Source organism: Haliotis rubra, unplaced genomic scaffold (genome assembly GCF_003918875.1).
Source record: "Haliotis rubra isolate DU_JTF1 unplaced genomic scaffold, ASM391887v1 Scf241, whole genome shotgun sequence".
Classification (NCBI taxonomy): Eukaryota; Metazoa; Mollusca; class Gastropoda; order Lepetellida; family Haliotidae; genus Haliotis; species Haliotis rubra.
In genome coordinates, this window is record NW_025766459.1 from 1,160,931 (window position 1) to 1,169,624 (window position 8,694).

An 8,694-nucleotide genomic window follows, 5' to 3' on the forward strand; every position below is an offset into this window, starting at 1 on the left:
GTCATTATGAGGTAATCCTAGTTCCGATGACCTGTCAGACTTGTAGTTGTCATCTGTTTTACTCTGCCATGATACGACATGTACAAGTTGTCATTATGAGGTAATCCTAGTTCCGATGACCTGACAGACTTGTAGTTGTCATCTGTTTTACTCTGCCATGATCCGACATGTACAAGTTGTCATTATGAGGTAATCCTAGTTCCGATGACCTGTCAGACTTGTAGTTGTCATCTGTTTTACTCTGCCATGATCCGACATGTACAAGTTGTCATTATGAGGTAATCCTAGTTCCGATGACCTGACAGATTCCAGGACAGGCTAGATGTGTGGTGACACGTACCTAAACAATGTACCTCATGTAGCGAGGGAGTTTGTACCCCCTTGTATCACTGTAATATTGAACTAGCTAGTTCCTCTATATTGATTTGACGCCTCCTTAAGGCATATGTGATATGTGTTGATGGTTTTGTTCTGTACATTGTTTAAAATTCTCCTGCATTTACTCCCTTATAGTGACAAGGCTGTGCCAATATACGATGCTAATGTTTGATGTTTTCTGTAACTACTCTGAACTTTTGTAGCATGCATTGAGGAGCAGACCAAGTCATGTCTTGTATCAAAGACTACTCTGTACTATTGTAGCATGGATTGAGGAGCAGACCAAGTCATGTCTTGTATCAAAGACTACATGTATTTTTGCAAGATGTCCAGATGATGATATTGGTGTTGATAAGGGTCATTCTGCAAGATTCTTTGAATTTCATGCCTATGTAAATGTTTTTGCCAAACTGTAACTTTAGCTAGTCACAAGAAAACGTATGTTACAGTTGTACAACTGTTGTGGTCACCACACACGGTGGATTGTTCAGGTAGAAGCAGCTAATCATGTATTTGTGTATTGGGTGGTGTCAGCTGTTGTGGATTGTGTGTCACTATCCCGGTATACTGCCGGGATGTGTCACTGGATTGTCTGGTTACCCCCGGTAACCCTGGCTTATATACACTCTGCCATCATATTGCTGGAATACAGCACACTGTGGCGCTGAACAACAACAGAAAAAACAAGCAACAAAATTCCATTTACCATGTCTTCTTGGGCAGGACACACGCAGACCATTTAATTCAGGTGAGATATAATAGTATGTTCTACAATCTTTCCTAATGCTTATTCTTTTTCTTTTTGAATCAGAATCTATTTTCATCTATAACAAATGTAATACGGTTTTATTAATAGTACTGATTTGTAAGTAAGCTGAGAAAAGTTGTCTTCCTGTAATTACATGCTATTTCAAGAATACGTGAGAAACAAAAATGTTGAAAAAAGTGAATTATGAAAAGTGTGTTTTTTTTGCAGGTACTTTTGATTCATGTTTATGTCTGTTTGATTGGCAGTTTACAAGTTGATGAGTAATATGAAAGGTAGGATACTTCATGGATGACAACTTAGATTATAATGCTCGGTTATAGATTCTTATACTGTTGATACTCTCTCTCTCTCTCTGTGTGTGTGTGCACGTGTGTGTTTGTGCGCTTCGTGCGCGCTCGCAAATAATTGTTTGTAAATGGTTAAGTCTTTCAGGTGTACACAACAAGCCACTCTCCCAGACTGACCAACAGTTTGCAGATTGGTCAAAACAACAAGTCACATATCAAGTAGTAGTTCCTTCACAGCCTTGTGTAATCTCCACTGAGCAAATCAAACTGTCCCATGCCCTATAACTCTAACTTGTTTAAATTTAAATAATTTATTTTAGTTCTGTATAAATCCTAGGTTAACACAAGCTGACACAACTTTTTAAAGAACTGAGAGAAGTAGTATTATACACACAAGGGCTACGGGACCAGGTACCCCCCACCCCCCACCCCCCCTAAGGGAAGTCCCTAATCCCGTAGCCCCATTGTGTATACTACTACTGAGGTGCATGCAAAATTTGATGAAAAACGGTCGAATAGTTTCTGAAATATTGACTTTTAAGTGAGTCGGGAAAATGGCTCGGGTCGCCTTGGGGGTGGTTGCCCCTCCGAGCGCTGTGGGCGGACGAGTCGCAGTGCGTGTGTCTCTCTCGGCTTGGTGTAGGGGTGGCTGGCTGGCTGGCTACATTAAGCAGAAACATAGGCATGCGAGACTGATAAAAAATCATGACGAGAAACTATCATCACTCGGTGGGTGATGTGTAAGGGACTGTGTCGTGAGGCACGATCATCTTTCAAGTAGTACAAGTTCGGTTCGCCGTCTTTGATGTCGACAAGGTCGACGTTGTACGTTTTCATGGACCATATCGGATCGTATTCTCCCGGCTGGTACAAGTGTCTAACGCTGACCCCGTCCAGTTGTTTTCTCTGTTTTATCGCGACGTGCTGGTGACGATTCAACAAAAAGTTGGACATTTTACCTTTTCCCAACCGACCCCATGCTCACAGAAAAGTCAATATTTCAGAAACTTTGCCACCGATTTTCATCAAATTTTGCATGCACCTCAGAAGTAGTATACACAATGGGGCTACGGGATTAGGGACTTCCCCAAGGGCTCAATTTAAAATTGAGGGGGAGGGCGTAGCCCCATTGTGTATACTACTAGAGAATTCATGAGCTGTGTTAAACATTCACAAGTGGCAGGAAAACATGATGACTGTTAGTTTTGTGTTTGAGTATATGGACACAGAAGCATAATGTTGCTTACGTCACTGGACAAACAAAGGGGCAGGTGTTTGTATCCTGCTCCCGTTTGGAGTGTTGTCTTGCCGTCTCCCAACTAGTGCAATTCTGTCAGTTATGATAGTTTTATTTTTTGTTAAGTCATATATTTTCATACATGTAAATAAATCAGTCATTAACTGATGTCAAGTGTGCATGCAAATTTAAGGAAATAAATTTGAAATGTGGTTCAAGATGTTTTTGATGAGTGTGGTACGTCTGAAGCCGACACTGGTCGCTTTGGGTAGAAGCCTCCTTCGGTGACTATGTACAGCGTCCGTCCACAGAGGAGAAGGTCGGTGGTTGGAACTGCTGGTCACGTCATGAGAGGAGAAGGTCGGTGGTTGGAACTGCTGGTCACGTCATGAGAGGAGAAGGTCGGTGGTTGGAACTGCTGGTCACGTCATGAGAGGAGAAGGTCGGTGGTTGGAACTGCTGGTCACGTCATGAGAGGAGAAGGTCGGTGGTTGGAACTGCTGGTCACGTCATGAGAGGTGAAGGTCGGTGGTTGGAACTGCTGGTCACGTCATGAGAGGTGAAGGTCGGTGGTTGGAACTGCTGGTCACGTCATGAGAGGTGAAGGTCGGTGGTTGGAACTGCTGGTCACGTCATGAGAGGAGAAGGTCGGTGGTTGGAACTGCTGGTCAAGTCATGAGAGGTGAAGGTCGGTGGTTGGAACTGCTGGTCACGTCGTCACGTCATGAGAGGAGAAGGTCGGTGGTTGGAACTGCTGGTCACGTCATGAGAGGTGAAGGTCGGTGGTTGGAACTGCAGGTCACGTCATGAGAGGAGAAGGTCGGTGGTTGGAGCTGCTGGTCACGTCATGAGAGGAGAAGGTCGGTGGTTGGAACTGCTGGTCACGTCATGAGAGGAGAAGGTCGGTGGTTGGAACTGCTGGTCACGTCATGAGAGGAGAAGGTCGGTGGTTGGAACTGCTGGTCACGTCATACCAATGGTACTTACTTACCCTTCTTTACGTTCGGTGTTATTTAATGCGAGTCGCTTTACCCACGATCTGTGGCATTTTGTTGTTATGTAGGTATACAGATCATGTAAAAACTAAACTTCTTAAACAGAATAGCCGTCGCGGCTGCAAACTTATAGTTTTAAATTAGTTTTTCAATCTTGTTACTCAGGGGGATCATAGTTGTGACAGTTGTCCAAGGCGCAGTGTTTCACTCAGTCTGTTCATCTGATCACAGTTCTGGGGCATATAGTTCACTGTATCCATACCTTAGGTAAACATATAACATATCCCTATGAACTCGGTATAAAGGATGTCTGCAGGTATGGATATCAGTAAGACACATCGACGTCCTGTTTACAAAGAGCATTGTTGGGCATTTATAGGAAATACTATCATGATACCGTCATGTATAGGAAATACTGTCATATATAGATAATACTGTCATAATACTAACATAATACCGTCATATATAGGTAATACTATCATAATACTGTCCTATGTCATACTGTCCTATATAGGCCATACTGTCATAATACCGTCATATATATGTCATACTGTCATATACCGTCATATATAGGTCATACTGTCATAATACCGTCATATATACAGGCCTACCAAAGAAAACTTTCCCACTGTGCAGAAAAACGCAGAAAAGCCCACATTAATCGTGGAAATAGCAACATAAACACATTACCTCGCTACTGAAACAGTAAAAACGGCAACGAAAAACTATGAAAATGCAACATTTTTATATCAGCGAACTTTGACCTCTACTGCCCATGTGCATTACGATCTGGGATTCTTTCCAATTTCCGAGCAACCGTGAATCGCCTCGCGTAGAAAAAGTATTAAATATGTCGAAATAATTGCTGTCAATCGTTTCATACGAATGGAAAGTAAACTAAACAAGTGTGCACACAAGTATCATGATGATAAATGCTAAATAACACAACAGAAATACTTAACAAGGAATGTAACTTTTGTCCAAGCTGGAAAATGTCAACATGCGGTCGAGACTTCCTCTTCCATGTGCGCATGCGCAAACTCGAAGTTGCGGGCTCCTCGTTTTATGATGCAGTGTTAGCAATTTAAAGTTGCCGTTTTTGTTGTTTCAGCAGCGAGGTATTATGTTTATGTTGCTATTTCCACGATTAATGTGGGCTTTTCTGCGTTTTTCTGCACAGTGGGAAAGGGGTTTTTTTGGTCTGCCTGATATAGGTCATACTGTCATAATACTGTCATATAGGTCATACTGTCATAATACCGTCATATATAGGCCATACTGTCATAATACCGTCGTATATAGGTCATACTGTCATAATACCATCATATATAGGTCATACTGTCATATACCGTCATATATAGGTTATACTGTCATAATACCGTCATATATAGGTCATACTGCCACAATACCGTCATATATAGGTCATACTGTCATAATACCGTCATATATATCTGCCAAGCCTGGTTACACCACATGGAATCAGAATTCAACCACACATATCTGCAGCTAACATTGATCTCGATATCATAATACCTTACCGGCTTCTGTCTTCGCCACCGTGGCAGATGGTGAAACCACAGGTGGATCTTACCCTCACCAAATCCCAAAGATCCGAAACAAATTCTTTTGTGTTTGTGAATACAACCAGTTACGTTCCAAGTATAACACCCATAGACCATTTTCACAGACGATCCAAGGACCATGGCCAAGTTGCCAGTGCCACGGTCATTGGATCCAAGACTGTCTCCTCCAGAATTCCCGACAATAGTTACATTTTCACTGCCGAGGCCAAAGGTATCTTCACGGCTTTGACCTATATGAAAAAGCAGAATCATTCCAAAACCTTCATCATATTTACAGACTCAATATCTTGCCTTCAAGCACTTCAAAATGTCACTTCAAGCCGCCCTATCATCCTAGACATTTTAGAACTTTAACAACGATCTTTCTACTGGCCAATGTGACATCGTCCTCTGCTGGTTGCCGGGTCACGTTGGCATAGCAGGTAACACAAGAGCAGATGCTGCAGCTAAAGCAGCTCTATCTCCGCTGCTGATCCCGTACAGTGACTTCAAACCCACATTCGAAAGTCATACTTGGGACCTTTTGCAAGAAAGGTGGCACACCCAAGAAGGAAGAAATAATCTTCATGAATTTAAACCAATAATTGGTTATACCTACTTGGGTTGTCAGTCAAAACGTGAGGGGGTAATTTTACGACGATGTCGTATTGGCCACAGTCGGTTTACTCATGACTATCTGTTCAAAACGGATGGAGATGGACCTCCTATGTATTTCTCTTGCGATGAAGTGTTCACCATTAAGCATATTCTGCTTGACTGTGCGGACTTTTCAAATGCAAGGGATTCCCATTATGAAGCGATAAATCTGAAAGATCTATTTTCCAGCCTGGGCGGGCATCTCATTGTTAACTAATTGAGGGAAGTTGACCTGTATCACAAGTTGTAACTATGTAATGTGAATAACGAACTGCTTATTTTTTAATTTGGTGCTATGATATTTTCTGTTTGCAAATAACAATATAATGAATACATATGTGTTTAAAATAAAACTCATTTGGACTTGTTTATGAATGCACACCTGATCTCGTCACTATATGGCTGAAATAATACCGATATGACGTAAAGCCCAACTCAACTCAACTCAACTCATGTATAGGTAATCCTATCATACTATCATAATACCGTCATATATAGGTAATCCTATCATACTATCGTAATACCGTCATATATAGGTAATACTATCATACTATCGTAATACCGTCATATATAGGTAATCCTATCATACTATCGTAATACCGTCATATATAGGTAATCCTATCATACTATCATAATACCGTTATACATAGGTAATCCTATCATACTATCGTAATACCGTTATACATAGGCAATCCTATCATACTATCATAATACCGTTATACACAGGTAATACTATATCCCGTTACTACGACTGTGTTCTATCTACATCAGTGTGTAAACATCTGGATCTCCGCAGGAAATCCTCCCACATTCAGCTGACACGCTGTTATAGTTCACAGTTCAAAGCGGTTTCAAATCCAACTCACTCACTCTGTCACTCACTGGGTTTAAACTCTACTTCCAACTGCATGTAAAATAAACAATATGAAACCAACTTTCTTTGAGTGGCATTTCAGAAGTTGGGAAGTACAATATAGAAGAAACTTTATGGATAACAAATTCTTTATTCGGGAGTGCGACGTTTCGATTCAGATTCTTGTTTCCGTTGTCAAGTATGAATGGAACATGAAGAAGGGGGATGTACATATACTGAATGAAACAATGTAATAAAGAAAAGAACATAATTAACATAATTGGCTAGGCAGTAAGCTGATGAAGTCAGAGAGTAGACAAAGGGAGTGTCCTCATAGTGTAGGCACCTTTTGTTCATAATTACTGAAGCAATCAGACATGTCAAATAGCAAAACAAAGGGATTACTGGGGGACCGTATCAGTATAAACTGGTGACACAAAGTTAAAACTTTTAATTTTCAATACAGTAACATACTCAATAGTATTTATTTTATAAAAAATACAATTAATATTAACTATATGTACCCACACATTCATAAAATGTTTTAGCAAACTTTACAAGAAGAAATAGGTACTGGAACTTCAAAGCACTGCATGAACTACATTCATGTTAGCACTGAAAGACATTACAATTAAAGTCCAACTAAATGTGACATAGAATCAGCAAATTCCATCGAGGTTTTCACAGCGTTTGCAAGTAGAGACTTCTGATTTCATCATCGATGTGTCCACACTTCTTTTGGGGGGCCTGCTTAGCACCATGTACAATCTGAACTATTGTTTCAGTGTGGCTCTGCTCTTTCCGGATTAGGTCAATGAATCTATATATACTGAGTCAAAAAAGAAACTTCACAAAATGTAATTTGAAAAATAATGAATAATTTTTCTCTGATGATACATCTATGTATCCGAAATGGGATCACTATCTGTCGACCCTAGAAAAACGTTAGCAAAACCCACTCAATCCCATACATTCATCGTGCAAATGACGTTAGTGCCAAATCAGGTTTTGCACGTGCAGTCGATCACGTGATCTTCGCATCGAAGTTTTCTCCATATGCACGTGTTTGCATTGGCCTCAAGAATTGAAAAAACACTTTTAAACCACAGTTCTAACGGTACTTGAAATGCCACGATTGTCAAATGTGCAACGTGAACGTGCCGTTGGCATGTTGCAAGCTGGAAGATCAGTTATTGACGTCGCAAGAGCAATGGGATGCAGCCGTCGTACTGTGTATGACTTGCGAGGTCGTCTTCAACAAACTGGCACCACTTCTGATCGCCCAAGGTCGGGTCGTCCACGTGTGACGTCACGAGCAGAAGACCGTCAAATCGTCCTACGTCACCTACGTGACAGATTTCTGCCGGCTACACGAACCAGGGCTGAGATGTTTAGAGGTCGACTGTCCTCACAGACCATTCGAAATCGGTTGCGGGCTGCCAATCTCCATTCTCGACGTCCATATCGTGGGCCAATATTGACGCCGTTTCATCAACGTCAACGTCTGCTGTGGGCCCAACGTCACCTCCGATGGACCCAGAGAGAGAATGGAATCGAGTCGTCTTTAGCGATGAATCCAGGTTTACCCTCAGATTCGCGGACGGCAGGCATAGAGTCTGGAGACGACGTCGTGAACGGTATGCCCAATGTTGTGTACAGGAAGTCGGCAGATTCGGGGGCGGAAGTTGCATGGTGTGGGGTGCTTTCTGTGGGAACAACCGTTCCCGACTTCTGGTCATCCGAGGAAAGCTCACAGCCGCTGCTTACCGCGACCAGGTGCTCACCCCCTGAACTCGTTCCTTTCATGGCGGCTCATGGCCCAGGTCTACAGTTCCAGCATGATAATGCTCGGCCGCATACCGCGATGTTGACACGAAATTTCCTTCAAAACGCTGGAATCAACGTCATGGACTGGCCATCGAGGTCCCCTGACCATAATCCAATAGAGCACGTTTG